Source organism: Cupressus sempervirens, chromosome 9 (assembly GCF_028749045.1).
Source record: "Cupressus sempervirens isolate cs-2001-9-10 chromosome 9, ASM2874904v1, whole genome shotgun sequence".
Classification (NCBI taxonomy): Eukaryota; Viridiplantae; Streptophyta; class Pinopsida; order Cupressales; family Cupressaceae; genus Cupressus; species Cupressus sempervirens.
Window position 1 is genome coordinate 201665188 of NC_143126.1, and position 15632 is coordinate 201680819.

The window sequence follows — 15632 nt, forward strand, 5'->3', positions numbered from 1 at the left end:
TGGTACGACTAATTTTCAAAAACAGGAGACTCGGGTGCTTGGAGACACCATTTTTTTAATATAATTTAATAATTTAAAAAAAATCATAAGATGGAACTTTGAGAACAAAATCAAGGAAAAAGTTTTTTAATATAATTTAATAATTTCCAAAAAAATCATAAGATAGAACTTTGAAAACAAGAACAATGAAAAGTTCAAGATTGAATTTCAAACATTGACTAAGAATTTATAGGGTATATTCCTCTAAGCATCCTGTAAATTCTATATCCTATTGCAATGATGTGTGAATGCCTCCACATTTTGCATATATCTCTGCAAGCACGGTTGCATGCAACTACACTAGTAGACGTGTATGCAAAATGTGGAAGCATTCACACAGCATGTGAATGCTTAAAAAGAAAAAATCAGAACCTCAGACTCAGTCTCATCGAATGATGTGATTGTTCTCCTGTAGGAGGTTTAGACCAAAAAAAATTTGAAAACAAATGTAAATACAAAAAAAGTTGCAATCTTATATGCATGTTTCACTCTTCTAGGGCACCTTTAGTGCCTCCCATGGCAAATGGGGAAGGAAACTAATGTTCATTGTTATTTTCTATGCCCTTTTCAACCAGAGATGCCTAGAAACTTGGTGGGAGATGGGAGACAGCAGCAGACGGTGAGTTAAATTCTCTGACCAAAATAAAGAGTCTGGGCACACAAGAAGTCTTGGAGATGCATCTCTGTCTGCAATATGTGTCTAGGGGGTGGGGACGCATCTCCCACTTTCACTGCAAAATATAAATGTGCACAGGTTTTGGAAACTACACGGCAATAGACTAATACACTTACTTTAAACTAACTCGAGGAATTAGAGAAAGCAGTCATTGTAAACTATACACTTAATGACAACTTCTTTCATTCCAAAAACAAACAAACAATGAAGGATGTAAAACTGAAGGCACCATGCAGGCAATTTTGACAAAAGACCATTAAGTTACTGACTTCACAAAAAGTAGTGTCCTCAAATGACTAAAATAAGTCAATGGTACCAGGAAACAAATCCATTTGAGAATACAAGGAAGTGAAGAAGCTTTAGAGCAAGGCAAAAGGCAAAAATTTAAAACAAAACAAAAAGTGTATCAACAAAAAATTGAAAGAACAAGATGGTAGGTGACCCGAAATAGATGAACCCTAAACATGTCGAGAAGATATAATTATGAACAAGAAAACATCATAATTAACCATGAGAAAGGAAAAATCATTATCAAGTCTGTAAACTTGATCATCAAAATGCACCAAAGAAGAGAAGAATTAGTCAAAGGGTTACAGCTGGATTAGGCTAGTTGTTAGCAGGTGGGTCCCATAGGCTGCTTTGGCCTTGTGGACGTTATTAAAATGCTTCATTCATTACTAAAGAAGATAAGGCTGTTGAAGGTTGTGACTGAAGGCGGAAGTTCTCTTTGGTTTGAATCATATGACAAATGACTAACACTCTAATTATCAACCTCTATTAAGAAGCCATAGCCATATGTAATGATATTCATGGAAGAATGTCATTTCTGGCAAAGAACATCTCTTGGAAACTTAGACTCATCATCCATGGTTGATCTTATAAATGAATAGGTATGGAAACTGGTAGCTGAGTTATGATTTGAATTACATCAAAGTCACCACATTTAGACTGGAGAAGGATGGAGAATGAAGGCACTTCAAGGGCTGCACTAGGAGGAGGCTTCACCTACCTAGCACCAAATGAGCGCTTAATAGTGACCAGTTTTAGAAGATGAAGAGACAAGAATCTCATTTTTTATATAGATAAAAGAGAGGTGACAAGCATTCTTTTTGAATCCCAATGGCAGCAATAAGTTTTCACTAATCTTATTGGAGCCTTGGAATGAGGATGAAGGTACCTTATGACTTTTTTTCTTCTTGGAATGTTCATGGCATTTCCTCAAAACCAGTCCCAAATTCTCATTGCCTTTTCTTTTATTGTTGTCTGATTTGCACCTAAGTTGCTGGTTTGGATTCTGGTTCGTATGTGGATTCGACATTTGTCCAAAAAAATTTTGGAGATGGGTTTGGGTCGTTTTGGACTTGTCCGTACAAGATTATATATATATATATATATGGTTCATACAATATACTACATACAGTTATACAGATATTTATTGCAAAATAAAAAGTAATCTAACTATATTCTAATTCCTACAAAAATAGCTAACAATTTTGTGCAGAGATAAGGCAGAATTATAGGAGTATGAACAAAAGACATGTCAAGAAGGCGTACCTTATGATTTTATGAGGGACTAATGAGAAAACTTATGAGGTATTTTGAAGTTCACAATTAACTAAAGAAAAATATGATTTGAATGATTGCATTGGAGTATAGGTGTGAAAATGTCAAACATCTGAACTAAAGAAAAATATTAGATCTTATAAACTTTATAACATGCCGTCTCCAGAAAGCTATCAAGTTTGCTTAACAATATGTACCGATAAACTTTTGAAAGAATATCTATGGACAACGAGTATTAAAAGAAATAGCGATAATAATCTTTATGTAAAATTAAAGGCAGGGATCATGTTGACAGCATGAAGAAGTAAGTTTGACTTCAGTGGAACAAAAATGTTCATTGACCATTGGTTCAAAGGGTCGTGGGCAGGGACTCATGTAATACTCTTACATGTGCGATAACCATTCTTTTGCATTTGACATGTATGCACGATAAGTTAAAACTCTATTCCTATCGCTTCCGTTGGCCCCCAAAATGCGTTTGAAATTTGCCCAAATTGCACGAAATTCTTTTTGAGCACGCTTTGACCAGTCAAAATTTGCTGCAGATGTTCAAAAAGTCGTCCAGGGTCCCTTTAACTGAATTTCCAGCAAATTTTACAGGGAAATAATGATTTGGAACCGACTTTGAACCGAATTTGAATTTGAGGCAAATCAACTTTCAAATTCCATGGTAACCGACCGAATATGATAACTTACATTTGCACTTTAAATCCCTTGAACCCAACAATTTGTGGTTAAGGCACAACTTTGGAACAAATCGTTCATAACCAAGAAAAATCAAATAAAGTACTTAAAGCCAATAAATTCACTAACCAGCAACATAACCAAGTTGACTTTACATGAATCATTTTTTGAACCTATCACTTCAATCCTTGTATTTTGTGATTATCAGTTCTTATTGTGGACAAATTCCACTTTCGCTTGACTGCAACCATTGAAAAAGCAATGATGACAAATTTTACAATGGTACGAGGAGAGGCTTTTGAGAAGATGAGGATAAATTTGAATGGGAATGCCCCACACAAAGGAATTACTCATAGTTTGAAAACTGGCTTGAGAGCTTGTAGATTAATTTTCTAAAGGAGTACTCAAAGTAAACTAGTGGCTTAGGGTTGCAGAGTTTTAGGCAAGTTCTAACTATGAAAACTGGCAAGCTTGTGCATGTAACTTTTGGTTAATCCAATATGGCAGAAAATGTGTGAAGAAATTGACATAAACACTGGAAAAGGTGTTTTTCTTGCATTTTAGTTTTCTTGTGGTGAATTAGAGTGAAAATATATGGATTTATGTGTTTTAAAAATTATGAAAATGGCTTGTGCTGTGATGATTTGCGTGGTTTTAAAGTTCTTCATTCGGGCTTGGTACATTTTATAGCTGTATTTTTCTTTAAATTTATGTTTTTAACCCAAAAACTCAACTATTTTTAAGTTGCCAAGTATTTTCTGAGTACATGCCATGTTTCTTCTGAGAATTATTTTATTTGCTGAGTCCAAGTTTGCAGACTATGGAATTACTGACATTGAGCCTGAACAAAGGCATTGTGAGTTGACAGTGTGGTTCAAAAGTGGACCATGAATCAGATGATCTACAAGATGGATGGAACAAGTGAGAATGTAGGCTTCAAGAGGGACTTTGACAGATCTTAAGTAGAAGTGAAAGCCCTAGCTGAAGTGCAAAGCAAGCCCAGAGCATCGATAGAAGTAGCCAGCCAAATCTATGGTAGGGTTTAGCTTGAACCTAGAAAAAACTGCAGCTTGCAAATGAAGAGTGACCAGAAGTTGCTAGAGAAGAGTCCCTTTCAAAGGAAATGTGAACCTTGGGTTGGAGGGTAGTAGAAGAATAAACTGAAGAGTTGATACAGCTCTCAGTTCAAATACTTGTTTTTTTCAGGGTTTGACTACTTTGTAATGGGAGAAGAAAAAATAACCTCCAAAAGTATTATTTGGGGCATCAAAGATCTTTTAATACATGACACTCAACCTAGACCACCAGGGCAGATGACTCAATCAACTGGATTGAGAAATCAATGAGTAGAACGTAATAGCAAGCTAAGAATTGATTATTGCACAGGCAATATGATGGATTGTGAATCTAGAGGTGTTCAGTGGTGGTAAGAGATCGAAGGAACATCCATACCTTGCTAAGGAGAAAAGTTATACTGAAGGATTTGTTTTGAATCCAACATTAGTCAATGAGCTGTCTACCACGAAGGCCACGGGAGCAGAAGCTGCGAAATTTTATTGGCCATGGACCTAAAGACTTGGTGCAACATTTTAGAACATGTAATGTAGAACACAATTCTACTACTGAGGGGAGGGGTGGCAGCAGGGGGCGGGTGAATAAGTAGTAGATCTACTTCTTAATCAGTTTCAATTTATAGTGAAACTTTTAATTTGAAAGTAATTAAAACTGAAACCAAAAAGATGCAATCTCACAAAGAAACAGTGCACACAAATTGATGTGGAAACCCAGGATTGCAAAAACCATGGTGAAAAACGCAGCTAGGATCTACCATCCTAATCCAGCCTCATGAGTAACTTAAATTACAATGTTTAAAGGAACCAACCCTAAGGAGTCACCAAACTCCAGTTCTAAGAGCATCAACTTGGATTAATTTGAACACTCACTCAGTATTCAAAAAGCACCAACATTAAGACAGTACGAATCACAATTACATTGATTACAACTTTAGAAGCATTGCCCTTTATAACAATATATAGATAAAAATTTAGTATCCCGAATATGAATGATTATCAAATATGCTATGTAATGTTGTACTTGTAATGTCCCCACTTTAATAGTCGACAAAGTGTGTGTGCGTTAGCCTAGTTCTACATGGTCCCAAGGGCTAACGAAGGGTTTAAAGGGATCTTAGAGTGTTTTGGCCTAGTCATCTCCAGTTTGGGCCAAAATGGAGTTGATCTACTCAGTTTCAAGCATACTTACTATTTTTAGTAAGTCAGTAGGACATAGGGGAGGCTAGTTTTGGTGATTGAAATTGATACTTCTCGGCAAGAGCTTTCTGACGAGCTATCACTCGTGTTGTTTGGAGTTCGATAGCTAATATATTTTTATGTTTGAAGTATTATTAAAGTAACATTTAATTTAGTTGTAAAATATTAAAGTGTTACTTTAATATTAAACTTAATGGGAATGTGTGCAAATCAAAGGGGGTGCCTAAGGGAGACATAAGCGATTATTTTAACATGTTTTATATTGCACATCTTTTATCCCACATTGCTCATGTGAGTTGAATCGACCCTTGAAGAAAGAATAAAAGGGAGTATTAGTGGCTTCATTCGGCAGGTGGAATATGAGAAGAAAATTGATGTGTGAGTTGCAGATCCGTTCTTGGCATTAGAGGACATCTATCCTCTCTTGTGACATTGTAGACATCATTCCCCTGGGGCTTGGCCTTTAGAACTCATTGCTATCAGCTTCATTAATAGACAGATTGGGCGCATTTCCAGCTACAGGTGGATTGGGTGTTTGCTCATATCATTCTCACTTCTTGTCCGATGCTTATGCCATTGTAAAGGGATGATTTTATGAGGGTTTTGGACTGATTAAAGGGAGATTTCACTGTAGCAGCACTGTAGCGCGGCACTATTCATATTACTGTAGCAGCAAGATGGGAAGTTATTACTGAAATATTATGTTACAATGCTGGAGCAATTAGTGAGTTGAAAAGTCTGCTATGTATTTGATTTTAATAGTTTGAAAATAATATTATTTCAGCAGTAGTTCAATCTTCAGTTTGCATATTATTATAAATTCCTTCTTGTTCATGTTATGTGGTTTCAAATCTATGTAAAGATATAAAAACAAACAAACAATTTATTTCCGGAGCCATAAAGAGGTTTAAACATTTAACGGTGAAATTAAGAGTTGGATGCAAATTATTTGACTAAATTCCTATCAGCAGTTGGTTCAGTTTTTGGGCATTTCTTGGGTGCCCATTACAGTACTCCTGTAAATCTGCAAATATAATTCCTCCAAACAGAAAGTACTGTCAACTGACATAAGACAATTATCTGAAAATGTAAACTATCACTTTTATATCACCCGAGATATGATGTATATATAAGCTTTTAAAGAATGCAGTTATAAGAATAATAATCTGTAAATAGTAAATAGAGATTGCAAACATCCACTATTTTACCTGATCACCTGATTAACTGAATCACAGCACAATCATTAATCTCTCATTTCAAGTTGTCAATGTAATCATAACACTTGCATTCCTTTATCACAAATGTTTGCTTTCCCTTTTCTGTCATAACATCCCTTACTCACTTTATGTATACAGTATACTTACATTTTCCTCAGTGAGTTTATGGACTATGTCTCTTTCCAGCAATTCTCATTCACATCACTATATCTATCACAACATCTGCAAATTTAGTCGAGACACTTCTGCAGACAGATTCTACTGAGCAAGCTCCAGTGATCACAACATACCCAGACCATTTGAATAAAGAAAGGTGCATATACAGAATGCATTGTAAGTTGAAGGACATTGTAACCATAGAAGAATTTATAAATAAACAACTGACCAATCAACCATCACTTCATTATTCTCATCGGAAATTTTGTCTTTAACTGAAAAGTCTTAAAATGCAAGGTTGTATGGGGACAGGGGTACTTGGGTACTTAGGGTACGGGTACAGGTATTTCTCAAAATACGGGACGGGGGTACTTGGTTATATCAAACTTTTTTAAAATAAAATTTAATATGTATAAAAAATCTAAAAAAATGAGTCATGACAATGGTTTTTCAAAACAAGAGTAGTCGTAAAGTTTGCAGATGTAATGTATTGTTTTCTGTTTCAGATTTGCAATATGTTTGTAAACAGTAGTAATCATATGATAAAATGTTCAGATGCTTAACAAAGAAGGCAAATTTTAAACTTGAACAAAATCATAAATCATATAACAATGACATATTGCAAATGATAAACTTCTGACTTGAACAGTGATATAGTTTACTATTAATCAATGACGTATCAAAATTTCAATCTGATTACGTATTTAGTTAAGCTTGATAAACAACAAGCTGGTAAGTAAACAAAAAACGGAAACAAAAATCAGAAATCTTAATCAAGGTCCTTAGCAATGATGCTCTACACTGAGTACCCGGTACTTGGGTATGCATCCAAGGGGTGTGTGTACATGTACTCATGCAACCTAGTTTTAAAGACATATGATGATGAAACTATCATTTCATTATCTTTATCGTGTCTCATCGTTGGAGGCTAAGTAAAGTTACAAAATGATGCCAACTGTCAACCACCCGTCAATGGGGCTTTCCATCTAAGCCACCAATCTTTTATACAAACACATATTTGAACAACCTTCTAATCCATCAAACTCCTTTTAAACCGTAGCAGTTAACACCTGTTATAGATTTCATGAGATATTTATCTATACTTGTCTTGATCCAAAATAAAGATTCAACCTCTAAAATATAATGTTTTTAAAGACATGTTATTATACACCAAGTCCATTACAGAACAACTGAAAGGCTTTTGATCTATTCTTTGTAACAGTAGAATTTAAAGAGAAATAAAAACCATTGAGTTGGATAGAATTATATACGAGTCTGTATATTTGAATGCAAGATTTTTGGATAAAACTGTGTATATAGTTTTCGATCGATGTTTCAAATCACACTGATTTATCATCATGATGAGGCAAAAAATCACTGTAACGATGTGTATATTTTTCTGCCTATCTGTGTGTGATCTGAAACTTCAATCAAGAAAACATATGCACATTTTAATCCAAAAATCTTACCTTCAAACCATTGAGTTGCTTGCAGATTATTTAGTTCTGTATGATGCCAATACTGTTGATACAAAAATTTGATAACAATCATTCTTCATTTGCATGAAAGATTACTAGTTTATGCTGATATATGAAGTTGACACTTGCTCTGTATTCTTTTGCATTCATATACAACAGAGATCTTAATTGTTGACTAGAACAGTCGGCATTCATATATTCTCAAACTCAAGTTCCTAGAAAAACACAGAAATGATTGAATGCCCAGATCAAGGATATTTACTTCACAAAGGTATGTATTCACCACTGCATATGTTTTTCATCCCCAGACATCCTGCTTCTTTAGAGCATGACATCTGCATCATACTGTGAAATCAATGGCAAATAGTTCAAACATGTAATAGTCTAGACAACTATTGGGATAGCATATGAATACCATTGGTTGCCTTTATGCTCACGACCAGCCATGTTTGTGTTCATTGACTGTTTTACAGATACATAATCAAGTGACAAAGCCTTTGTGAAAAAAAACCATTTAAAAAAAAATTCAAGATTCTTAGAGGCAATACTGAAACCGTTGTGGACAACTACACTATTCAGGAAAGAAAACATGAAAGTAGACGAGCCTATCATTGAAGATTTGCATAATTCTAGTCAAAAATCAAGAAAGACCCGACAATTTGAAGAAGCTATGGTTCATTGAGGGGATGGCACCCTTCTTGTGGAGGAGGATAAAGATGGTTCCGCTTTTGGTTTATGAAGACCCCTACAACAGCGCAATGCATATTGAGTCATTGAGAGTAAAATAAAAAAGTTTACATGCTGAAGGAAGTGTTGAGAAGACAATGACTTGGAAATCTAGTGATGAGAATGAAATGGGGGCTGTAGAAGCTGTGAGAAGAGATATGCTCCCTATGATAAAAGAATTAAAAGAAGAAAACAATAAAGAAGGCTAGAGCCTAGGACGGACCTTTGGTCTACTGACTGCAAGACAGAGGGTCACTAAGACTAGTCTGAAGACGTTTTTCTGAAATTTTTGAGTGATTGCAACATTTCATCAGAAATTTCCAATCTAAGGAATACGAGTGCAAAAGAGGGGTGATATTTCATGCAAGCCATTGATGGGGAAGGTTGGATGGCTGGCCATAGAGCCTGTTTTATTCCCAATGACAGCACCTGAAAGATTTGCTACAAAATTCCTATACTACAAAAAGATCAATACTGGAGTTTTAGTTGCATACCATAAACATAATACAGAAGAATGTAGAGAACAATAGCATTATGGACCAGTTAGTGTACTATACCAGCTTTATGCTTGATTCACAGGACATGTCATGTCAGGGCACTAACTCTGACATTGGACTGGCTATTTGCAAGAGCAATGATTTACAGTTAAACACGACTGCTGAAACTATGGCTCACAGCTTTGAAATAAAAACGACTCAATGTTAACAGCTTAAAGAAATGTGAAGGTGATCTTAAAAAAACTATTAAAGCTGACTGTATATTGACTATTGTCTTTGGAATTCTTGGATTGTTTATAACTTAATAGTTCATACTCATAATCACTTTTCACATATCTTGGCATTTGTTTTGTTTTATGGTTAAAACTACACCAGGAATCAATGATGAAATTACAAAGATAAACAAAAATCAAATCCTACGCTTATTTTTAGTCTGCAAGGATTTTCCTCAATCAAATAAATGGCCTTCCTTCATAAGGTTTTCTCATCTAAGCCTGTTTGTTGTTTCTGGGTTTCCCGAAAATTACAAAATGACATTTCTGAAAATGTTCTCATATAACGATTCCTGGTCGTGTAGATTCTATTACTTATCAGTTCTGTAACCATCTGCATCATCCAATAATTTTATTTTCTTAGATAAGTAACAGAACAGAGCATTTCTGACCTAGAGTGCTTAAAGAAATGAATTCCGTTACTTGTAACTTATGGAATGATAATTTAATATTTATTCCTAGTAAGCAATTTTTCCGTAATCTCTTTATATTTTTATTTTATGAGCAGAATTTGTCTGGATCCTTTGTCAAAGATTGTACCAAAAAGTATGTCATTAGTATGAACTACTTGAATTTACAATTATTGGTATAATTGTTTGATATATTTGGGTTTTGTTAATTCTTATCGGTTTTTATCTGTGATTCTTGTCTACAAAAAAACAATTATTGGAATAATCCCTGGGATTTTATCTACTTTGTTTAACCATCCCTCTCACCTTTTGACATGTAAAAACTGATCTACACTGACAGTTAATCCCATTTGAAATATAGCATTTTTCTGTAATTTACTCTTGGACATAAGATGAATACTAGATCTGCATTCAGTTTTTGGGAAAGTGCAGTCCATGTACCTCAAAGTGATATTGCAGGGAGCATACTAATCAGGATTGTAACTTCATTTTGTCTGTGTTCGACCACTTCAACTTTTTTGCATAAATACATCTGGATAAACTGTTCAGCAGACTTATAATTGAACACAACACACCATTCCTTCAATGCTGAGACAATGGGAATCCTTACCCGAATTTGTATTATAATACCATCTGAACTTAAATTATCTCAGGTACCTATAGCTCTTTGAATATATAGATTATCAATAATATTCTATTGACTTGGATAGTTTTATTTTGTCATGTGTTGAAATAGACAACACTGTTGAGTGGAGTTGTCAGTTTTTGAACACGGCCCTTTTTTGTAAGTGTTATTATCATAGAAGAAAAGAATCTGGTAATGAAGCACCCTAACAATTGGCCTTTTACTTGTTAGCGTGCAAGTTCTTTCATATGGGCATGTTATTGTCATAGGGGAAAAGAATCTGATAATGAAGCACCCTAACAATCTAGAATTTGGCCTTTATGACTTTGTTGTGAAATTCAAGTATTGAAAATATAATTAGAAACAGGCAAGGTTGTTGGGAAGAGTTAGATTTGCAACCTGATCAAACATGAAATGTCTGGAATGTACTCTGAAATTTGACATTTGAAAGCTATGCTCTTCATGAGCATAGTGTGCAGGCATGTAATTCACAAGGAACATTTCTTGAATAATGCCATATTGAGTACCCAAGTGCTGTGTGGGCATATATATGAACATCAAATTGAGATGTTTTGGTGATAAGCTTACACTTTTTCTCAACACCTAGTTAGAAGTCAGGCTATTTTGATGTTGTATTGCACCATGTAAGTTTCCATAAGCACTTTTCAAAATTTGAAATACTCAAAAGGATTGTCGTTCTTAGAAATTTCTCTGTAAGAGCATGCTTAATAAAAGTGATTGGTCAATAGATTTATACACTCGTAAGTCGTGACTGTCAATTTACCAGTTCATTTATCTCTTGCCTTCCTACTAGATGTAGCCCCAGATACATATTCTTCTTGTTTCAGAAGTTTTTGCTTTTGGATGGAAGAACAAAATTTCCACTTTCTTCAGAAACTAAAAATGGCTAAACTTCATTGTTGTTGGGTTTTATCCCAAATGATTGTGCTTTTGTTTCATTTGGACAGAAGCTATATGTTAATATTCTGCCAGATGAAGTTGTCTGACCGTCTTATTTTTGAAGTACTTGGATTTGGCACTGACATGTCAAAGTTTTCTGGTGAAATCTGTATGTTCTCATAGACATTTGGTTGTTAGGATCTAACACTAAGTTTTATATTAAGTTTTTGGAGCCTCTAACTGACGTAGTTTTTATGGATGGTCCCTTCTTGACTGTGGATCATCTTATCAAGTTTTGTTGAGTTTGGGCCAATGCAAAACAAATATTTTGTGTTTCATTTACTGATTTGATTCTTTTTCGTAGACTATGAACATAAAATTAAAAAGGACCACGCGTTATCAAGTTCAAGATTGTTTCAGTGATTCTGTCTGGCCACATGACAGAAATCTGGACTTCTAGCATATAAATACAAACTTATACTGTTTTATAACATGTGATTGACCAAAGAGGTCAAAATTAGAATTAACAGAGTGATTCATTTTCTGGACTTCTAGCATATAAATTCATTTCAAATATAGAACCTGCATTGGAGTAAATCGTAAACTTCCTTTGATTTGAGACACTGATAATTTTGTAGGCTTCATATTAAATATTCTCAGTAATTAGAGTCCAGACAATTTAAAAGTAACTTGGCTGGGTAGTAGCATTTGAGCTTATACTGTTACAGAAGTTGCTTACATAGTATTAACTAAAGGATTAAACTGGAATGTGCAATACATTTTTCAGTGTTAATTTAATCTTTCAGGTACTCTGGGAACTTGATTTGTTATATATCATTCAAAGCAGGGAAATGACTCTTCCTGTATTATTTACTATCTTAAATTCAGAAAGAGTTGCTGAACTCTAACCATCTATACATTTGGAATTTTTGAAATACTCAAAGCATAGTTATTTCTTCAAATTCTTCTGTTAGAGCATGTTCAAGAATTTTGTTTTGTAGAAACATAAAAATGTTTGCACTCTCCATTGTTGTGGCCAATCAATTTAGCAGGAGTGCCAATCCCTTATCCTTATGTGAGAGGTTTCATTCAGCAAATTTGGCTGTTGTAATGGAGAACAGAATTTTTAATGTATTGTTTTGAAGTAATCAGACTTATTGATGACACATCTGGAAGTTAAACAATAATCTGCATGCTGTTTCCTGGATATTTGATAGCTAGAGCTACAATTTAGTTTTTGGAACCATTCAAGTAGGTAGAATTTTTTGTGCGTCATCTTATTTTGTGATAATTTGGATCAGTGTAAAGAAAATATGTTATAAATTTTTTGAGTTAAATCTTTTGCCTAGATTGTTTACATTTACATGGAAAACAAGCTATTAAGTTCAAGATTGGTGATTCTGACAAGATTGAAATTGGTTTTATTACAGACGTACAAATTTATACCGGTTTATCAATATGTGATCACCTACTAGATTTAACTATGTTGTGCATTTTAAATAATATTAAATGTAGTCTTGGAATCCAAGTATTGCATGTTCCTAACCTGCTGGAAGTGCAAAGCCAAGTTAAGAAAAATGCTGGCAGCCTAAACAAATTTGTGTTAGCATGTATGCCAATGTTAACTTCCCATGTTGTCTAGAATCCTAGATTCAACAATCTCTTTTGGAAGTCTACAAAAATGGCTCAATATCTTAAAAACGACATTAAAGAAATGTCAGATTAAACCTTTCTGTTTTAAATTTCAAGGCTTTTGAAAACTTTAGACTGAAATTTTAATTGGAAAAAAGAAAGGGATTAATGCAATGCCTTGTGTGAGGAAAGATTCAAAAGGGGTGGACAACCTATCTCAATGCTAGCATCACTAGATAACTCAAAATGGATAAAGAAATGTGAAGAATTGAAAATGGAAAATAAAAAGAACTGCTCAAACAAATTTAAGTGTTAGAATTGATATTGCTTCCGCTATGTTACACAAAAGATTTGAGATGATGAATGACAATCTAGAGAAGTGTTGGGAGGCCTACAAGAAGAATGTCGAGAACATGATTATTGACAATAGGATTAAGAAGAGGATGGACATAAAATTGCACGACAAAAGCTTAAATGGTGTTGATGCCAAAGAGAATTAAGAAATGAATAAGGTTATTGCCAAACATGGAAGATTTACAGAAGACCTGGAGGTTGAATATGTTGAATTCAAAATAGTAGTAAAAGGACTACCACAGTTGAAAGATCAAGTGGGAGGTCTCAATCACAAAGACCATCAGATGAATCAATGCCAAAGTATTCTTTCTGCAGCACTTGATGTGTCCCATGATGATGGTATTCATTTGGAACGAGTCATGTGAGACAGACATGGAGTGTTAGATCATGTTGGAGAACATCACCAAGAACGCTATTCATGATGTGGATACCTATGTATCTAAAAAGTACTTGGATCATATTCAAAAGTATGGCATTTTACTAGGGGATTAATTCTCATTTCTAAATTTTGTTTATAGAGTTGTCCTTTAACGTAATCAATTAGCTTGATTAGTTATTAGTTATGAGTTAGGTAGTGGTTTAGTTCATGATGAAGGGAGGTAGTGGTTGTAACTCATGATGAAGGGGCATGTCCTTTCACAAGAACTCGATCCTCCTTTATGAATATATCATTTTTGTGTCTAATAGATAACAAGTTTTATGCAATGTGTTTTTAGAACTCGTGTATTGAGGATGCACAACTAGAGATTGTATTTTTAGAATTTGTACTTGGTTGGACACAGAGCATATCTACTTTCAATATAATATCAATTGTTTTTTCTTCGTGGAGGTGTGCAATTTATGTTGTGAATTGATTAGTACTTAATAATATCTCATTGAAGTGGATGCTAAATGTATAGTTCAAATAAATAAGGCTAGCTGTAACATTCATTTATAATATTGGAACCTAAAGAAGACATTTTGTTGATAGTCTTGTTAAAGAACAAGTTTAAAGCTATCTCATAAAGTTGTACATAGAATCATTTCATATATAATTGCATCCTTTTAAAGGAGATAAGGTGCTAGTCTTTTGTTTTTTAAGATTGATTAAGTCGATGCATTTTCAAACAATTTTTAATAAGGAACTATCAAAATGCATTTAATCTACTAAAGAAAAATTTACAATTCCAAGCAATCAAATCAAGAATATAGTTTACATTCAAATTAGATTTATTTCAAGAGATAGCCTGCCATCTTGATGAATTATCCTAATAAAGATTAATATACATTTTCATATCTATTATAAAAGGCAAAGTTTTAGGTGTAGGGGAGGAGTACCATAATTGATCACTCTTGTTTGTTAGCCAAGTCGATTGGAGAATTTGATCATTGTGTAGCCAAGCTAATATGATTTCCAATCTGTTCATTTGGGTACTAACACAACCATGATTTTTGTACTAGGAGTGCACAATTTTAAGATCACATGTTCTCTCCAATTGATCCTCACATGTTAGAGCTAATTTCATTCCTCAAAGTTGAAAGATTTTAGAGAAAGGCTAATTGAATACGCGGGCCCAATAAAGAAATGTAAGTCATCTACAACAATCTTCTCTACTATTCATCCAATATTTTAGAAAATTGAAAGTTTGATCTTCAAAATTTTGGAAAACCATCAATAAAGGTATGTATGTTTAATCAAAATTTTTACCATAACAACGACACACTATTCAATGTACTAATATAAAAAAGAAATGATTGTAGACGCCTAATTGAATTTGTAGTTCACTAACATGTGTTTGATCTACTTTTAAAAGTGATATCAAATACTCATACTCTTGTTTATCCCTACTACGTTTTAGTTAAAAAATAGATTTGCAAAAATGAGAAGATTTGTGTTTAAAAACTAATTATGTGAAGAGATGTATACAATGGGAGCACAAGTTACTCACACAAGAATATGCAAAGAATATGTGGTATAAAGAGAAAAATATGTTGTTAGTTATGCATGATTTTAAAAAAGATGATTCAAATAATTGATGCGAAATGACATTCAAAAAATTTAAAGGCCAAATGACATCAAAAAATCAAAATGTCAAATGACATTTTACTTTTTTTTGGGTTTTCTTTTAATTTTTTTTTTTTTTGAAATTTCTT

At 33.8% G+C, this 15632-nt stretch overlaps 1 protein-coding gene across 3 annotated transcripts in view; it reads left to right on the top strand.

Annotated features, from left to right (window-relative positions):
- The window catches only part of LOC149538186 (uncharacterized), a 102683-nt gene extending 88361 nt beyond the window's left edge, over positions 1-14322 (top strand). Inside the window, exons 8-9 of one of the 3 annotated variants that reach the window (XM_089799574.1) lie at positions 8243-8354; positions 8557-9500. The gene's annotated coding sequence lies outside the window, so the exon portion shown is untranslated. Of the gene's footprint in view, positions 1-8242; positions 8355-8556; positions 9501-12300 lie in introns of those variants that run through there. The other 2 variants (XM_089799576.1, XM_089799577.1) reach the window with 2 other exon arrangements.
- Positions 14323-15632: the final 1310 nt, after the last annotated feature.